This window comes from Corvus kubaryi, unplaced genomic scaffold (genome assembly GCF_017639235.1).
Source record: "Corvus kubaryi isolate FWS band 111438036 unplaced genomic scaffold, C.kubaryi_AGA036_p1.0 37396, whole genome shotgun sequence".
NCBI lineage: Eukaryota > Metazoa > Chordata > Aves > Passeriformes > Corvidae > Corvus > Corvus kubaryi.
In genome coordinates this window covers 10,629,536-10,646,668 of record NW_024581135.1, presented here as the reverse complement: position 1 = coordinate 10,646,668, position 17,133 = coordinate 10,629,536, and the positions used below count along the sequence as shown (strand labels likewise).

At 44.1% G+C, this 17,133-nt stretch overlaps 1 protein-coding gene across 4 annotated transcripts in view; it reads right to left on the bottom strand.

Annotated features, from left to right (window-relative positions):
• The window catches only part of SEMA5B (semaphorin 5B), a 271,422-nt gene extending 257,332 nt beyond the window's left edge, over positions 1–14,090 (bottom strand). For 3 of the 4 annotated variants that reach the window (XM_042040534.1, XM_042040538.1, XM_042040539.1), the window contains exon 1: positions 13,939–14,090. The gene's annotated coding sequence lies outside the window, so the exon portion shown is untranslated. The remainder of the gene's footprint in view (positions 1–13,938) is intronic. The other variant, XM_042040535.1, reaches the window with a different exon arrangement.
• Between the last annotated feature and the right edge of the window lie 3,043 nt (positions 14,091–17,133).

Sequence of the window (17,133 nt, the reverse complement as noted above, 5' to 3'; positions counted from 1 at the left end):
CAGAGCTAATGTGCACAGAGAAATAAAACTCTCAACCTATTAGGTGCTAAAGTGGTTTTTGTTTAAGTGACATATTTGTTCCTTCACAGTCCACCATCTGACCAGGTTCAGCTACATCTAAAAGCTCCAGTGAGGAAAAAAGAAAACAGCAACTGTCAGAAGACACGACTTTTGTAAGTACATGTGTGAGTGGTGATGGCTTTCTGAATTTAACCCATCCAAAGACAAGCAGGTGCCGAGAACTGTTCCCAATAACATGGTATCATGCAGCATCCCATTGCCCCTCTCAGCTCTGATATTCCAAAGTCTTCTCCAAATGCCTACTCCATTCTCTGTAATCCTGAAAAAAAGCCAGGAGGAGGCTCAGCACATGTGACATGCTGCACTCTAACAGCAGGAAGGGTGTTTTGGCTGCTGACTCCACAGTAATCCCTTTCTTTTTATTAAAGGTATATCCAAACAGTATTTTACCGGCAGACACAGTCTTCTGCTCAGACTCAAGATAGTAATTTACAGGCCTTGTTCACCTGCATCCTTAATTGGGGATCTCATTTGGCTATGGCTTCTTACCTGTCTTTCCCACATAAGAAACTCCAGCTCAGGAGAGGAAGTGCTTTAAACTCTGGTTAATTAACTCAGCAAGAGAAAGTCAGAGCTCAAAATCTACCCTCCCCTATCAGAAACTCCTTACCCTGCAGTTAAGAAACATGAAGATGCTGACAACTCTTAAACACTCCTCCCACAGGAAATATATTTCTCCCATAACGTCTGGGGAATTACTCCTATACAGTCTCAACATAAAAAATCCTGGGAAACAGTGACACCCACATATACACACACCTTCCCAGAGGCAAGCACAGAGACACTGAGGACAGGCACATGGCTTTGCTGTTGTACTGTTCACATAGAGCTTCCAACCTCCTAGATGAGTTGTGCAGTGAAGACAAGGATATGCATCTGGGACTAAATTGTTCTGTTCAGGCACAGCAAGTCCAGGAAACTGGACCCCTGCACTCCTCTCTCAGCTCTGCCATTAACTGCACACCCTGCTCATAAGCCACTGAACCCTAGCAGCCAAATCTGACAATGACATGCCTTGCTGGAGAGGCACGGTTCTGAGATCCCTAGTGTCTCTAGCTCTCCATGACTTCCATCTCCTTTGAGCTTTTAGGACCCCTGAGACCAGAAATGCACTACCAGACATCCAAAATTAGAGGCTGTACATCATTAGCCTGTAGGAAAAGCTGTGTCCTCGGCTGTTCTACACAAGTAGAATACAACCATATACATTTTAGTACAGATATCTGTATTAATACAACATGGGGATGTTGCATATGGGCCCTAGTCTCTCTCTTTCCATTTCACTTTATCCTTCCCTAAAATGGAAATAAATAATACCAACAAAACATGGAAAAGCACTTTGTAATCCCCAAATGAAGGGTTCTGTAGGTGTGAAGTATTCATAAGATGTATTTATTTTCAAACTGCAAAAAAGCTGGTTGCTGTTTCCTGGCTGTGTTTAGGAGACCTCTCTGCTGTGCACATCTGAAGCACACATCAGGGAAAGAAACGCTGTGATAATCGACTCCAAATCCCACAATCTATTTGTTCTAGTAATTAAAGAAATATTTACTCAGGAAGCAGGTTTACACAGGATGAATAGTTTCTAAGAACAAATATTATTTAATTATGTGGAAGTGCAAGAAACACACTACATATTAAGTAGATTAATTTATGCTTTCTAAAAATACAGACAAAATTGGTGCTTGGCTATTAATTTTCTATGTTGGAGAAAAGAAATTGTAAGGAAGTGTTCACAGAGTTGCCTGCTTTAGAAGCTTATTTGAGTGTGATCTGTACTTTTTCAGAAAGAACCAGAATAAGTCCTCTGCATAAGATAACTTCATTTACTCACCACATTTTACAAATAAATTGTATTCTGAATTGTCAGAATTGTTCATTTAATGACACTGTGGATATAAAAACTTTATTTTTTAACACTTACCATAAGTATTCATAATATATCCTACAAGAGCATTCGGCCTTGCTTTATCAGAAAAAATAACTTCCCAGAATGTACAGAGACTATTTCAAGGCCCTGCTTTAACACAAAGAACCCATCATATTTCTGGTATCAAACACAAAAAAATGTTTGTGGCTGCAGGACTGTCTTTCACTGCCTCCCTCTATAAGCTTAGACAAGAGATTTGACTTCTCTTTGTCTCATCTTCTTCCCTGTTCACTTAATTTGTTCACTTAGGACTTGTAAAGGACAATGCAATGGGTGTGTTATATTACAGCTGGATACTGTAATAATATAATACTATATTACACAAAACAACAATGATGACTTTTTTTGTAAATTCTTCCTGTCCTCTGCATGTGCTACTAAATATAGTGGAGCAAGACAGTTCTAATTGGTTCTTGTCTTTGTTCTTATGGCTGCCTTTCATTTTCTGCACAAGCTTCCTCTCTTTTCAACATCCTTGAAAACCAAGAATAATTTGCTGGCATCCCACTACAGTTCAATGTGCTGTTACCACCTGGTCTTATCCCAACCAGAAAGATGACTTTTCACATTTGGTCCTGTGTTTGATAGTAAGCAGAAGACTTCAATTCTCAAAGATACAGACTTAAGCCTACAAGTAAGATTTTTAGCAGTCTTGATGAAATGGAATATCACTAGTCTTGTGTGTGAAAATTCAGAAATTAATATATTTTAAGGGCATTTCCAGGTCCTACCATGGTTTAGCTACTGTTGAGTTCAGCTGAGCATGTGTTCAGCTGAATGATGGAGGTTTGGTTGATGCTATTTGAGCTGGGGGAATGGACTAGGCAATGTGTTACAGTCTCTCCTAAGAAAGTCTGGCCACCAATATATTAAATTAGTGTCTGACTTTATCAGATGCAGCTCTGTATTTCAATATAATCTTTAAATATTAGCCTTTCAAAAATACCAAACAGAAATTTAGAAGGATATGGGAGAAAGGAAACACAACCTTTGAACCCCTCTGTGAAATGGAGGGGCCAGCAAAATAAAAAGAGCTTTGTAGTACTTTGGAAATTAAGAGCAGACCATTTCTATCAAATAAATGCTGTTGTAGCTGAAACAACACAGATTGCAGACACATTTGTAGATTTCTGTTTTACAGAGACGAAGAAGTTTTTGGTGAAAGATCTTCCTACATCAGTCTGCTTTGAAGTGCTTCCTACAATCATGATAATCTGTTCCAGAAACTGGTCGTAATAGAAAACACCATTTCAATGCAGTCTACAAAGCACATTTCTAAAAAAGCTTTCAGTTACACCTTAATTGTAAATATGCCACCCAGCCACTCCTTCACTGGGGAGAGTTGGCTGTGGTAAGACTCATTTTTCCTGATCTCCTGCCTTCTAATCATGTCTATCAAGTCTTTGTGACTGACAGACATGTTAGCTCTGCTATTCAAAACAAATAAGAGATGCCTAAATTATACAGCATTTTAAAGAGGCACTGTCAGGTTGAAAACATGGGGCCATCTCCTGCAGCTCTGACTCAGGTAGTACGCCAATTTCGAAACCAAATATTCATTGGATAAGAACTGCAAAACGGGAACTTTTTGGGGGTTTTTTTAAGATGAAAACTCCAATTTTAACTTGCATAAATTGAACTCTTCCTACCGATGTCTCTTGTTGCAGTGCCAGGCTCTTGTCTCTTCGACAAATATTTTAGACCATTAGAACTACATGTATCAGATTATTTCCAATTTTTTATACTATTAATTTAAACCCATTTCTATCAGGTAGAAATCTGCCATGGAAATAATTCCAGTGGCTCAAGGCTGTTATGATAACTTCACTGAAGCACTTCAGTAGTTCATTTGGTCTATTTGTGGAGAAAAGTCTTACTCAACTCACGTAAAATCTTTAGAAGTTTTTTTTCCTTCCTCAGTTGAATCAGCTTGGGAAAGGAAAAAAAAAAGCAAGCCTCATTATTTTACTTCTGTTTCTAATCAATTACTTCTGCATCTTATGCTTAAACATGTGGAAGCCTGAAATTCAGCAGAAATAGAGATCATGTGGTTTCACGTTTTTTTTAAATTAAAACTAAAAATGCTTCTCTTGGTGCTGGGTTTTGCAACGGCATAATCTTGCAGACCTCATTTTGGAGAGTGCCTCTGGACCAATACCATTCCTATGCAATCTGGTTTCATAGGTACAAACTTGTCTGATTTTTTGGGCTCATATTACAGTCCTTAGTCAAGCACAACTGGAACTCTTCACTGAGGCTGCACTCGTCTATCTGTGAGTAGAATTGGGCTCTTGAACTTTTCATGGACATTCAAGCCCTCTGAGAACTTTGTAAATGGATAGCAGAGTAGGCTGCCAGAAAACAAAGCGTTTTCATTAAATGATAACATCTTTCCAAACTAAAACCAGAAACTGTACTACTTATGGGATGATTTGAGTCCTCTCAAACCACAAGGATCACAGTTAAGGTTAGTGCAGCCAAACCCTATACTAGTATAACTTTTTCAAATAATTTAACTGTTTGCCTTGTGTTAGCAATCAAGAACTCAGGCCAGTAAGCTCTCACCCACAGGTCATTTTACTGAAATTAGTAACACCTCCATGAATTTGTACAGATTGCAAAAGTGAGTTTGATTCTGCAGGCTCAGATCTTACACTTGCAAGAATGGAATGTCTTCGTCACTAGAAATTTTACCTGAACTCTGCCCTCAGTTAGTTTAAAGTGTCTCTTTTCTCCTTGCCTGCATCATAGTGCTCCTGAATGAGACTCTGGTTATGCCCAGGCAAAGTGCAAACAGATGTTTTTGACATTTCCCTACAGAGTTCCCTTGATACAATACTGCTCTCATTTACAAGCAGTGCTGCTGCTGCAATTCCCACCCAGCTCCAAGCCATCCTCCTCTGCCAGTCAAAACCTGCTGTTGCCTTTTACCACTGCAGCTACTCCAGTTCTTCATCAGGCTTGTAACACACCAGGCTCCTCATGCCGAGGGCTTCCTATACTGCTATCCCTTTTTTCTGCCTTCCAGCTTTACAGTCCTTACCTCCTGCTGTCTATCTGCTAGGTTCTGCTCTACAACCTCTGCTGTTCCAGTTCTCCCAAACCTTTGTAGCTGTCAGTACTACTGTCTTCTTTGGCCAGTAGCATGCTTAGGAACTTCAGAGAAGAACCATCAAGCAATAATGGTTGAAAAAACATTGGAAAATCCAGTATCATACTGAAATATCACAGAAAAATGAAGAGATGACTTGACTGCAGTTTATGAGTACTTCCACAGCAAGAAAATGTGATGCTCTCCTCTTTGGATAAGAGCATAACAGGACCAAGAACCTAGCAACTAAGAGGCAACATAATCACAAGAGTTGCTGAATTTTAAACACTTAACCAAGAACTGCACGATGTTCTCTTCCTTCTTGAATATTTAAATCAAAATTGGATGTTTGTTTAGAACGGTTGACCAGCTTGAACATGAATCGCCTCAGGGAAGTTCTGTGCCTTCAGGGAAGGCAGAAAAAATGACTGGAAGCACCTTTCTGGAGTCTACCACCATGGGAGGAGGAACCAGATGGGGAAGAATCCCAGGAATCAAAAGTAAAATGCAAGCTAAAGGGTAAAATGCTAAAAACCCTGTTCACATGGGTTCTCTCACAGGTCAGTGTGAGGACTCCATTTGAGTAAAGACCAAATGACCAAAGACTGCTTGCCCAAAGCACATCATCCTCAAATCTACCCATGAGTTTTCAATGAAAAATTCAATTTAGACTTGTCAGCCTTGATGTGCTTTGTTTTGATGAAACCAGGAATGAAATATAGCACTGGCAGTAATCTTATCCAATCATCTTAACTAATTTAGCATTTTGGATGCCTTGGCTTATGAATTTTGCAGAGAAATTTTTGGCAAAAAAGGACGGCATTGTAACTTCAGCCTTCTTAAAATTAACTCACACTAGCTATTCTCAGTAGTGCCATCATTATCTGTGAAACTGTGCTCAAATGAAGAATCAATAAATAAATATGAAGAAGAAATTTAGGGGAAAAATGAAGTGCTATTAGCATTCCAGGAGTATAATAAACTCATAATTCTCTGAGGCAAAACAGTGAAGCCTGGATTTGCAAAGCTACCATAGACAAGGAGGTGTGCAAAACTCATTCCAAATATAAGCTGGTTTAATATTTCAAAGACTCATTAGAGGGAACACATAGCATTAGCAAAATCATGTTTTGTATTCCTGATGTACAGTCCTAGGCAAATACAGAAAGTATATAGTAAATTACTCTCTTGGGAACAATTTCTGTTGGTTAAGGGGGGAAATGTTAAATTTTAAAGATGTTAATCACTTGTTTTTGTTTTATTTCAACCTGTATAGACGCATGTCTGGTATGCATATGAAAATGCAAAATAGAGGATTAATCCCTGGTTCATCTTGAAAATGTTGGGATCAATAGTGCACACGCAAGCAGGGCACTCATTTTCTCAAACTGTAGTCACACTAACTTACACTGAACTGTTTAGATGAGTAAAGGATTTGCATGATCAAGTTACCTACTGGCAATGTCTGGCATGGAGATAAATGCGTAGTCTTGTAAGGCACGAGTTTAGGGCTTTGATACAGGAAAGCAACAAGATGAAACATTTCATTCATAGGATTTAATTACACATATAGAATTAAGTATTTGAGTAAGTGTTTTCAGGGCCTGTAACCTTGTCTCTGCCACTAACACACTCTGACCTTGAGCAAGTCACGTAAGACCAGCTTTTCACAGACCTCAAAGTTAAATTTGTACAGATTTCAGTCGCTGTCAACCCTACCTGGCACCCATCTGCATCATTATTCATGATATCTTTACCAGATGAGTACAAAGTTCTCCAGGCCACAGTCCTTTTATGCCTCACTTTCTGTCCCTGATGATTATTACTTCTGACTACTGAGCATGGACATTAAAATGGAAATAAGGCTAAGTTGTACTATTATATCACTTGATTATCCTCACGAAGCAGGAACTGTGAAATTTTTCATATCATGTGTAACTTCACCTCATCCTTTGTCAGTATTGGAACAGCACATGGTTACAGTGCATATTCCTATTTTGCTCATGTTGAGTAAGTATTTATCTTTATCCTACCACAAGCCACTAATGATATTCCTCCGCCTGTTGTCTTGTATTTTAAGTAGGTGGTTACAAGCTACAATTACAACTAAAAGCTAAGCTCTCTTAGACTGGAAGAGCACATCGGACACAGGCAGAAACTAAGTCTCAGCTTTGTGTTTCTAATGAAAATGCCCTTCATATATGGAGTGGACCCAAAAAAAAGGTCAGAGAGTGAAATATTAAGTGTTTTATAAATATAGACTGATTGTCCTGTCCAAACCATGTGTCGGAAAATCTCCTTCTGGCAGACAATCATCTTCAATTGGGAAGGGAGAGCAGAGAAAGGAACGTGAGGCAGGGCAGGGGGATCTGTAATCACTCTAACAAACTTTTGAGACCTAGCCAGTTTTTCCTTCCATGTGACATATATATACAGGCTCCAAAAGCATCTCTTTCTGCATTCTTGAATTTACTATATTACCCTGTCAAACTGAGTTTTCCAGAGTAAACTTCTTACCCTTTCCTTTTTTGCTTTATTTTTTGCCCCTAATCTTTGATATGCTGTAAAACAGCACCACAGGAGATAAATAAGCAACCTTTAGTTGAAACAGCAGGCTAAACAACTTCCACGTGGCCAAGCAACACAGCAAAGCAATTAAACCTGCCCAACTGGCCATCCGTAGTCAGACTCCTCTTTCCTTAAGAGGCGGGCCCCAAAGTATTCCCAGGTTTAGTACCTAATCCTACCGCTGGGTCGTGCAGATGGCTCCACAGCACCCACTCAAAACCCCTTTGAAGTTACTATGAATCCACACAGCTGGGTAAGCTTGTTGTCCCTGATTCTGCTGCAAGAATGAGGATGCGGCCAAGCTCTCATGGAAGTTTGTTTCCTGCCCTTTGAGCAGACAGGCAGGATCTGCTTCTTTCCCAAAAAACTAGTCATAACTGTCACAGCCATATTTTGGAACCACCAATTTGATCTCTGAGTCAGGACACTTTCCTACCACATAAGAAATTTTCATTCTGTTATCCTTTCAAATAAAATTGAAGCTATTTTTTTCATTTTCACTCTACATCAGTAACCTGCACAAGGTTTACACAAGGTTTGCACTTGAAATGAAAAATACTGCTTTTAAAATGACAAACACTGAACACAGGACATTTGTTACCACTAAAAAAAAGCTCTCTCTGTCTGTGGAGAAGCATAATTCATTCACTGATACATGCACCCACATTTTCTCCAGGGAGTTTCACAAATTCACATGCACTCCCAGCACTAAATTTTGCATTTCAATCTAGGCATTAGCTATAAAAGATGTGTAAAATCTTATGTAGTCAGACAGAAGCTGTTCCCTATTGGCTACATAATAAGCACCTTAGGTGGCTCCAGGGTATAAAATTATTCCAAAAGGGGTGTGGAAAAAATTACACTGCATAAATTGATTCCAGATCCACCTGTTCCAGGTGCCAGCAAATATATTTTGTTAAAGCCATCTGCTTGTCTTAAAAGCTAACAGTTTTTGAAGACTATGGCACAAACAATCTGCAAAATATACAAACTTCAGAAGTCACAAACCCTTAAACTGCAAATGGCTTTTAGATCATCTATGCAGGACTTAGCTGGACTGCAGATGGCATCTCTGCTTAATATCTGAGACTATCCAGCATCAGAGTATGTCCTCCATAGCACAGATGGTTCAAGGCTACTGGAGGATCCATTCAGCATCACCAGATCCTCCCGTGATATTCCCAGTTACAGAATGGGTTTGCCTCATGGGTCTGAAGTTATGATGAAGCTTTTGAGTGCAGCACAATATTTGGCAGAAATAAAACTGATGATTGTGGTTCTTCTCTGCAGGTTGCTACATCCTGGCTGCCACGTGTTGCTGCACCATGGATAAAGTCAAACCTTTGAAACTGGCCCTCTGCAATTTATTTGACTTGCAGCAACAGCCTAATAGGGAGTATGTTATCTAGACTAACAAGCCCATAAGCATTTTGCCTGCTCAACAAAGCCACAGGGGTCAGACACTGCTACAGTTTGTGTTTATCAGGGTCTGGTCGTGCTGGGTGCTGTTTCCCGGAGACATGTTAACAACAATGAAGAACATGCAGCACCTTGTAAGATCAAGCTCCTTCACAGCAGCTTCTGGGAAGAAAATATTCTGTGCTCTCTCCACAAATGACCCCTTTCTGAACACCAATGAAATTACACATATGATTTATAAACACCCAAGGTGTTCACAATTGATTTGGAGATTAAAACTAGTAATCAGCATGTTTGCTTATTGTCTCATTTAGAGCTCACTAAGAAGCAAATAAAGACACACCAGTCCTTAACCAGCACAGTGCTTTGGTATCTGTTTAATTACAAGCACATGAATAGCCCTGCCACCAATTCAGAGTCATACTTTGTAACTTGGTAACATCCTTCACATGCAAATTACCTCTCCAAGTTATTACATTCGGAAACAAAACAAACCCACTTGGTTTGTAGATACATTTTTGATAACAGTAATGCTTCTGGAGTATTACTACTGATATACTCATCTTCGGAAAATCACTTTGAGTGATTTTTTGTGGACCTTAAAAAATTGTGCTTTATATGAGTTCTGAAGCAGAGGTAACTTTGGGAGTTGCGGCGCTGTAGTCAAGGAGACCCTGCGTGCTGAAAGTCACAGTTGTGCTGTCAGAGCTCTGCTGCACTTTGCTCACATGGTTTGAGCCTGGGGTAAGAAATAACTGCTGTCATGCAGTATTTTTTTTTTTTTTTTTGGACAACAATGAGAAGAGCAAGAGCGGTGAAATAAATACTGAGGTTAACTGTGCTTGAAGAATAATCTCCAGCAAGCAAAGCACTGTCCACACAAGTTTCAGGCTCAAAGAGCTGTCACAGTCTCACACTCAGCTCCCACTGAAACTAATGGAAATTGCCACCATGGACAGAGATGGGATAAGTCGTGATACTGGGCACACTGGACAAGTCAGCAGTCTAAAAACAAGAGAAACAATCCCTGCAATAAAACTATCTGACATACTGCCTTCAGCGAGTTGACTTTTGTTTCCTTGAGTAACAGAACAATAACAAAGAGCTGTTGACTTGATCCTCAGAAGCAACAACACTCAGACACAGCCCATTTCAAGGCACAGCAGGAATAGTGCAATATGCCATGGTTTGTCTCCTGGACTAAATCACAAGGACCCAGCCCAAAATTGAGGCAGTTCACCTTCACAGTATTCAGTCCATAAAAGGAAAGTTCATCACTTAAGACTGACTTTGTGATCTCAGTGTGATTTGGTACTTATACAGCCACTACACAATGAACACCAATGAATTTTACCCCTAGAGAACCAGTCTGAATTGCCTCCACCACTCTCTGCAGGTAATTAAATTTCCTTTTTTCAGTTTTATACTAGAAATGATCTCATGGGCATGATCTCCAGCAAGGCAAATCCAGTTGAAAACTTCACACTGGACTGCACCTAAACTCTGAATCTCAGCACTACCCCAGCAGTGGAACACCTTCACATTACAATGACTGACTCCCTACTCCTCAGCACATCCCCTCTCCTGGGACTGGTCTGCCCCTGATGCTGCAGCTCTTCTCATGAAGGCAGTGGGCAACAGTTAGGAGACCTGACAAAGCTGGAGTCCAGTGCATGGCTTTCCAATGACAGACCCTCAGTTAAATTGCCCATGGCTCCCAGTAAAAAATGAACTAAGAAATGCTAATCTAATAATCCAGGCATATAGATAAATGAAAGGTGAAAAGGCTTTTAAATGCATTCTAAAACCAATATTTTATGAGATGGATCAATATATTTCTCTAGGCTGTAAACAAACGAGTTCTCAAAGAAAGTTAAATTTAGAGAAGAAAATGTTGGTTTTCTTACTACAGAAAACAGTGATGACAATTCCTTGGAGGGCATTTATACCAACAGCAATCCAAAGCTAGGGCTTCATCATGCTTTCCCTAAAATCAGTACAGTAAAAACAGGGTAAGGTTATTGCTGTTAGCCTACTAAAGGTGAACAAAACTAGCTTTGCAATCATACAGCATTGTCCTTAATTTCCAATCGTTCACCAGCATATGGAAGTGATGCAACCACAAAGTAAAACAATTACAGCTTTGATCTTGCATCTTTTAGACAGTCAATTAACCTCTCTGATGTCTTTACAAGGAACCACCTGAATATGGGCTACCGGATAACACCTTAAATTCCCAGATCCCAGTTGATAGAGCACGAACCAGCCAGCGCTCGAGACAGGGAGGCGGCAGCGGCGGATCGCTCCCTGACACTGTTGGATACTGCCCCCTTTTGCCGAACAGCAAGGCAACAGCCCCGGCTGCACACTGAAACTTTGCCCGGCATCTATTTGTTTTCAGGAAGATATATTCACGTAGATGGTCTTATTTAACCCTAGTATGTCTGTTCGCATGATTATTCATCCTGACTAAAATAGAAATCTATTGTTCGAGCTATGTTTAATACCAGAGTGAGCCTGCTCTCCAGGAACTTTCCCTCCAACAGGGCCCTATCATGTCTCACCCCAAGTCGAGCAGCACTTTTACAACTGACTACAAGGTAAGAGGAAAAGAGTTTATAGTCTGGGGCTATGGTCACCCAGGTCAGCTGTCAGCCTGGAGAATAAAGGCAATCACAGTGGATGACCAAAGCCATTTTGTCTGGGAACTTTTTCATCTTACTGCAAAGCAACTAAAATTCCACTGCACCACTTGTATCAAGCTTCTGTTGGGCTACCCACATTCCTACTGAACCCATCCCCATGCCATCACTTCCAGTCAATGTGAACTGATCAAGGCCAGCTTGCTAAAAGTTATTTTCTATGCAGAACCTCGTCCCCCGCACCTCTCTGTTCAAGCCTTTTGTCCTCTGGGGTTGTGCTTTTTCACTTGCTGGAGTTTGGACATTTTCTGTTCCCTGGTTGCCCCAGCTTTTTGCAGGAAGAGAGGGAGGTCACAGAGGGCAGCCACTGCCAATTCCATCAGCCTAACAGGCTGGGGGATGAACAAAGCAAATATCTGTATTCTGAAGGGTGGGATCTCTCTCTCCCCCATGACTTCAGGATTAGCATGTCCCTAGCAGGGGAGGACAAAAACTTGGCCTCTTTAAGGAAAGAAAGCAAGATCGAGAGAAAAACAGAACAACTTGCCTAGACTTCACTGAAAATGCAAGAGGCATAACATAAAACACAGAGATTCCCTACTATTGCCTAATGCAGAGTCTACTTATCATCCAATCCAATCAGAAAAGTTTTAGTGCAAAAGGAGAAAAAATGAAAGATATGGTTGATTCAAGCATCTGTTTAAAAACTAAATCTCTGTTAAAAATCTGGTTAAATATCAGCAGGATTTTTCTTATCACTGCCACTTTCTCTGCAGTTACGACCAGTTTTCTGCCTTGGGTGTGTACAAATCAGATGTATAACCAAAAGAGTACTTCTCTGTATGAGTAGTTTGTTCCAGCTACCCTTACTCCTCCTCCTTGCCTTTGCTCACCTGGGATCTCTACTGATCTCAAGTAGCAGTAAGAATCAAAGCCCATTATAACTTCTAGCTTAGTTGGTTTCTATTTTGTTCACAGTGCAGTCAGCTTGGGGTCTTAGCCTACCACTGAACCCATTCAGAGGCAAAGACATCAAACCTCTTGCAGCTCAGACTATAATTTATGAGAAGAAGTATTTTCTGTAATGAGAGGGAACACTTGCACAACAAAAAACGGAACTTTACTACGATTCCTAACCAATATATATCCATACATAAATAGTTTGAAGAAAAAAGAAATGGGAAAAAAGAAGTGTAAACCCCAAGCAGAAATAGATAAATAAGTTAGGGAAAAAAAACCCAACAAAACAGGACCTGGCATCTACCATGTTTGGAGACCTTTTCTAAGGACAGGAAATTATCTATGAGTCTAAACTGAGCCAACAGAGGACAGTGAACCTTTAGGACATAGATACTCCTCGATATTTGTGCTCCACCTAAAAGCCCATAAAGAGACAGGTTCAGGACCGACTTGGCAAGCACACCTTTTGTTTCCGCTGAGGCGTAACAGTAAGCGTGCTCCTGGGCAGCATCGGGAGCAGATGGTAGTGCTGGAAAATACAGGTCTCCAACTTTGGTGTGAATATTGGTGCTGGGTCGACAAAGGTTGTTTCTGGAAATCCTACCCTCCCATACGCTCCCCATAAGTTTCTAACAATGCGAGGAGCTAAGGAGCAGCACAAGGCTCTCTGCTTCCCTCTCCCTCTCCCCTTCGCTTTTGATCTCCATCAGGACGTGAGCTGAAATTTAATGGACCACCCCTACCACAAAGACAAATTACCATCTGAAAACCAAAAATCATTAATATCCCTTCGTCTAGGCTATCCGGCTTCCCACCACTGCACCCCTTCGCTCCCGCCACAGCCCCCCTCAGCGGGTTTAGGAAGAGCTGGGAAGGTGGCGGGGAGAGGAGGAAAAAAACCCACCTCCACTGCCACCTCCGAGCTAGCGTGCTCTCCAGCGCTGCCGGACTGCGAACACAGCTACAAAAAAAAAAATAGCCCCTTTGCCTCCCCGGCGGGCAGGAGGACGGCGCTCCGAGCGCCGGGCACAAACACACCCCCACGCCGCGCAGGCTGCCCCCGGCCCTCCATCACCGGGTGCTGCGCCGGGGGCGTTGGAGACGCGCAGCAGCCCGGGGGTTCCCAACTCCCCGGATCCCCTTCCCAGCGCCGCCCGCTCGCCCCGACCCCGCCAAGTTGGGAAGTTTGCGCGCCCCCCGGCCCGTCCCGCCGCCCGCCCCCCGGGCCGCCGCCGCGCTGCGCTTACAGGGTGGCCGCCGGGCTCCCGGTGCGGGGCTCACCGGCACATCGCGCTCCGGCTGCCGCAGGAGCGGGGGCAGCCGCGGCGCGGCTGGGCTCGGCTCGGCGGGGCTGGGCTCGGCGCGGCGCGGCTGGGCTCGGCTGGGCTCGGGGCGAGCACGGGAGCGGAGCGGCGGGTCTGCCCAGCCCGGCGCTCAGGGAGTGCCGCCTCGGGCCATGCGAGCGGCGGCGGGCAGCGGCCCCGCGGTGCGGCCGGACTTGGGACCGAAGTCCTCCCGGGCGCTCCGCTGTCTCTTCCAGGCGGCTCCTATCAGCACGGCTTCAACTCTTTCCATCGGAGACCGAGGGGAGGAGGAGAAGGAGGCGGAGGAGGAGGAGGTAGGGAAGGAGGAGGGAGCTAGGGGCTGGCAGCCCCAACTCGCGCTGATGTCAACTAATATATTCAAAGTTCAACAGGGCATTTCTCTAGCAAGCGAATCGCCCTCGCCGCCCTCGCCGCCCTCCCCGCTGGTCGCAGCCGGCCTCCCTGGGCCGGCGAGGGGTCCCGCGGAGCACAGCGGCTCTCCCCGGCCCGGCCCTGCGGAGGGGGGCTGGCGGAGCCGGCCCGGAGAGGAGGGGGTCGGGGAGGGGGGATGGCACACTTTTCAGGCGGGCAGGTTCAAGTGCCGCCGGCGTGGGGAGGGCTGAGGGTGGAGGTGAGGCACCAGAAAAGAGCGAAAATAATCCACCGAGCGGCGGAGCGATGTTTGTGTTTAAATCCAGCCTCTTCCCTCCCTGCTGGAAGGGGCAGGGCCGGCTGCGTTGCTGTGGCTGTGATGGGAGAGGAGAGCGGGGAAGCGGCTGCGCTGGGGCTCGGAGAGGCGCCGCGGGGCTCCGGGCTCCCGTGCAGCCGCCCGGACACACCGCCCGGCCAGGCGGAGCGCGGTCTCCTGCCCGTGACTGAGCCCCTCGCTCGGGCCCGGAGCTGTGTCAGCGTCTCCCCGTTGCGATGTCCCCTTGTTCGCCTGGGGCTAATGGGGTCGAGATGAACCCGGGGAGGGAAGCGGCAGTTTTCTCACGCCGAAGCGCAGACAGCGGCGGAAAATCCGCGACGAAAGGAGCGCACGCGGCGCGGAGCGCACGGGAGAAGCAGCGCTGTCCCTCCGCGGCCCTACCGCTGCCCGGGGGCCGCCCGCGGGGAATCGCTGCGAGGCCGGGGGGCTGCATCAAACGTGGATTTGGGAAGGCTGATGTGCCGCGCTGTCCCCGCGGTGATGCACAACGCCTGAACGCCGTTAGCGACAACCGCATAAAGCCATAGGATGGACCCTGCTGATGGACAAGCAATCCGGCAGTCAAAGGATAAAAACACATCTGGGCTGGTCTAGTGACATTTAAAAATCGCCAGATAAGAGCCTCAGTTATTTATCAGCTGAATCCTCAGATAGAATGGCCTGCACTGATGGCTTTGCATATGTATGTGTGCATACATAATGAGGCTGGGTTATTTTCCCTCTGTAAACTGATCCTGTCATTCATGTTGACAGTATGTTGTAGCTATATAAAAACAGTGTAATTGTATGATGGCTCATCAGTGCTATGACAGCCAATTGTGGTGGCAGTGGGTGTGCTCCCAATTCGCATTTCAGAGAAGTAACTGCATAGATCCACCGAGATGATCATTATACAACATGTAATTGTTTGCCTGTTCATAATTTCTCAGTTCTTCCTTAATCAAGGAACTATATCACTACATCTGCTCATGCAGCAATGCATTTTTGATACCTTGAATGAAACAGTCAATACATTATTTATGTGCATAACATTTTTTATCTGCCTTCCATTTTAAAACACACTGGAAAGCATAGGACAGGTAAAGGATACAAAATAGTTGCAATGTAGGTATGTATTCTGCCCAAAACTCAAACTCTGGAAGAAGGCTTGAGTCAGGCATAGTCTGGAAAGTGCTGAGCAAACTGCCCCATTCACAGTGGCATCGTATCTGTGCCTCTTTTTTCTTCCCCATCCTTCCTAAAACTGAAAAAAACTACCCTCTAGATGAGTTTTTTTTGTGATAGTATCTTCTTAGAATATTGTCTTAATTTACATGTGAATAGTAAATAACTGTCCCTCCATTTCCCTAACATACAGGATGATATCTTTCAATTTAGTGGATTGAATTTTAAATAATGATGTGCAGCAGCCTGGGTGGGCAAAGCAGAACACAATGAAGGTTGTGCTCTGTGCTGGGACACTATTTGCCTTCTTTTTCAGTTTTACTGTAGAGTGAGTCATTTGGTTATCTAAGCCTCAGGGATAGAACACCTCACCAAATGCCACAATTACACATGTAATTTCCAGAAGACACTTCAACCTTTCCTCCTCCTAAGACTTCCAGATGCAGAACTGGGCACTGAACAATAAGTAGCATAAGACTACATAAATATCTGTCAACATTTAAAGATATAATGGATGGTACTTTTCTATTAAAAAAAAAAAAAGATTGTTTACCCTAAAATCTTCTAGCATTTCCCTGCTACTGTTTTGCTCTTTCCTCCACAAGGCTGGGAGTAGTTCTGTTGGTCAGGAGTGTGCATGCATTGCTCAAAAACTCACTAATAAAACGTGCACATAAATACAAGTTTTGTAATATTTCCATGGACAATCAGGTCCTGACACCTCAATGCCTTTACACAGTATAGCATTTGGGAAATCACTGGCCAGACAGGGAAACTACTCAAATCCTTTAAGTAAAGGGCTTGTGACGAAAAGCGCTACAGTTACAATTCTATGAAAAAGAGACAAATGTCATGGGAAAAGTCAGGGCATTGCATGTGAAGTGATCTGTATCAAACAATTTGTTTCCAGTCTCCAAAGGCGAGGATGTACCGGGTTCCTATTCTGGGCTTGGCGGAGGCCGAGGTCGTGGCATGACTCAGTTGCTCGCAGAGGTGCTGAACTATAACCCTCTCCAGAGCCACGGCGGCTGGAGGAACTCCCTTTCCGCAGGGGGAAGAGCCGCGGCGCTGGTGGCTGAGGCGGAGAGAGGCGCTCGGCGGAGCGGGCGCTCGGCGCGGCTGTCACCGCTAGGTGCTGCTGGTGCCTCCCGGAGCGCCGGGCCCGCTCTCGCCGCTCCCGGCGCGGAGCCGCCGGACCGCGGGGGCACCCCGTGAGCCGGGACCTGCACCCCGTGAGCCGGGACCTGCACCCGTGAGCCGGGACC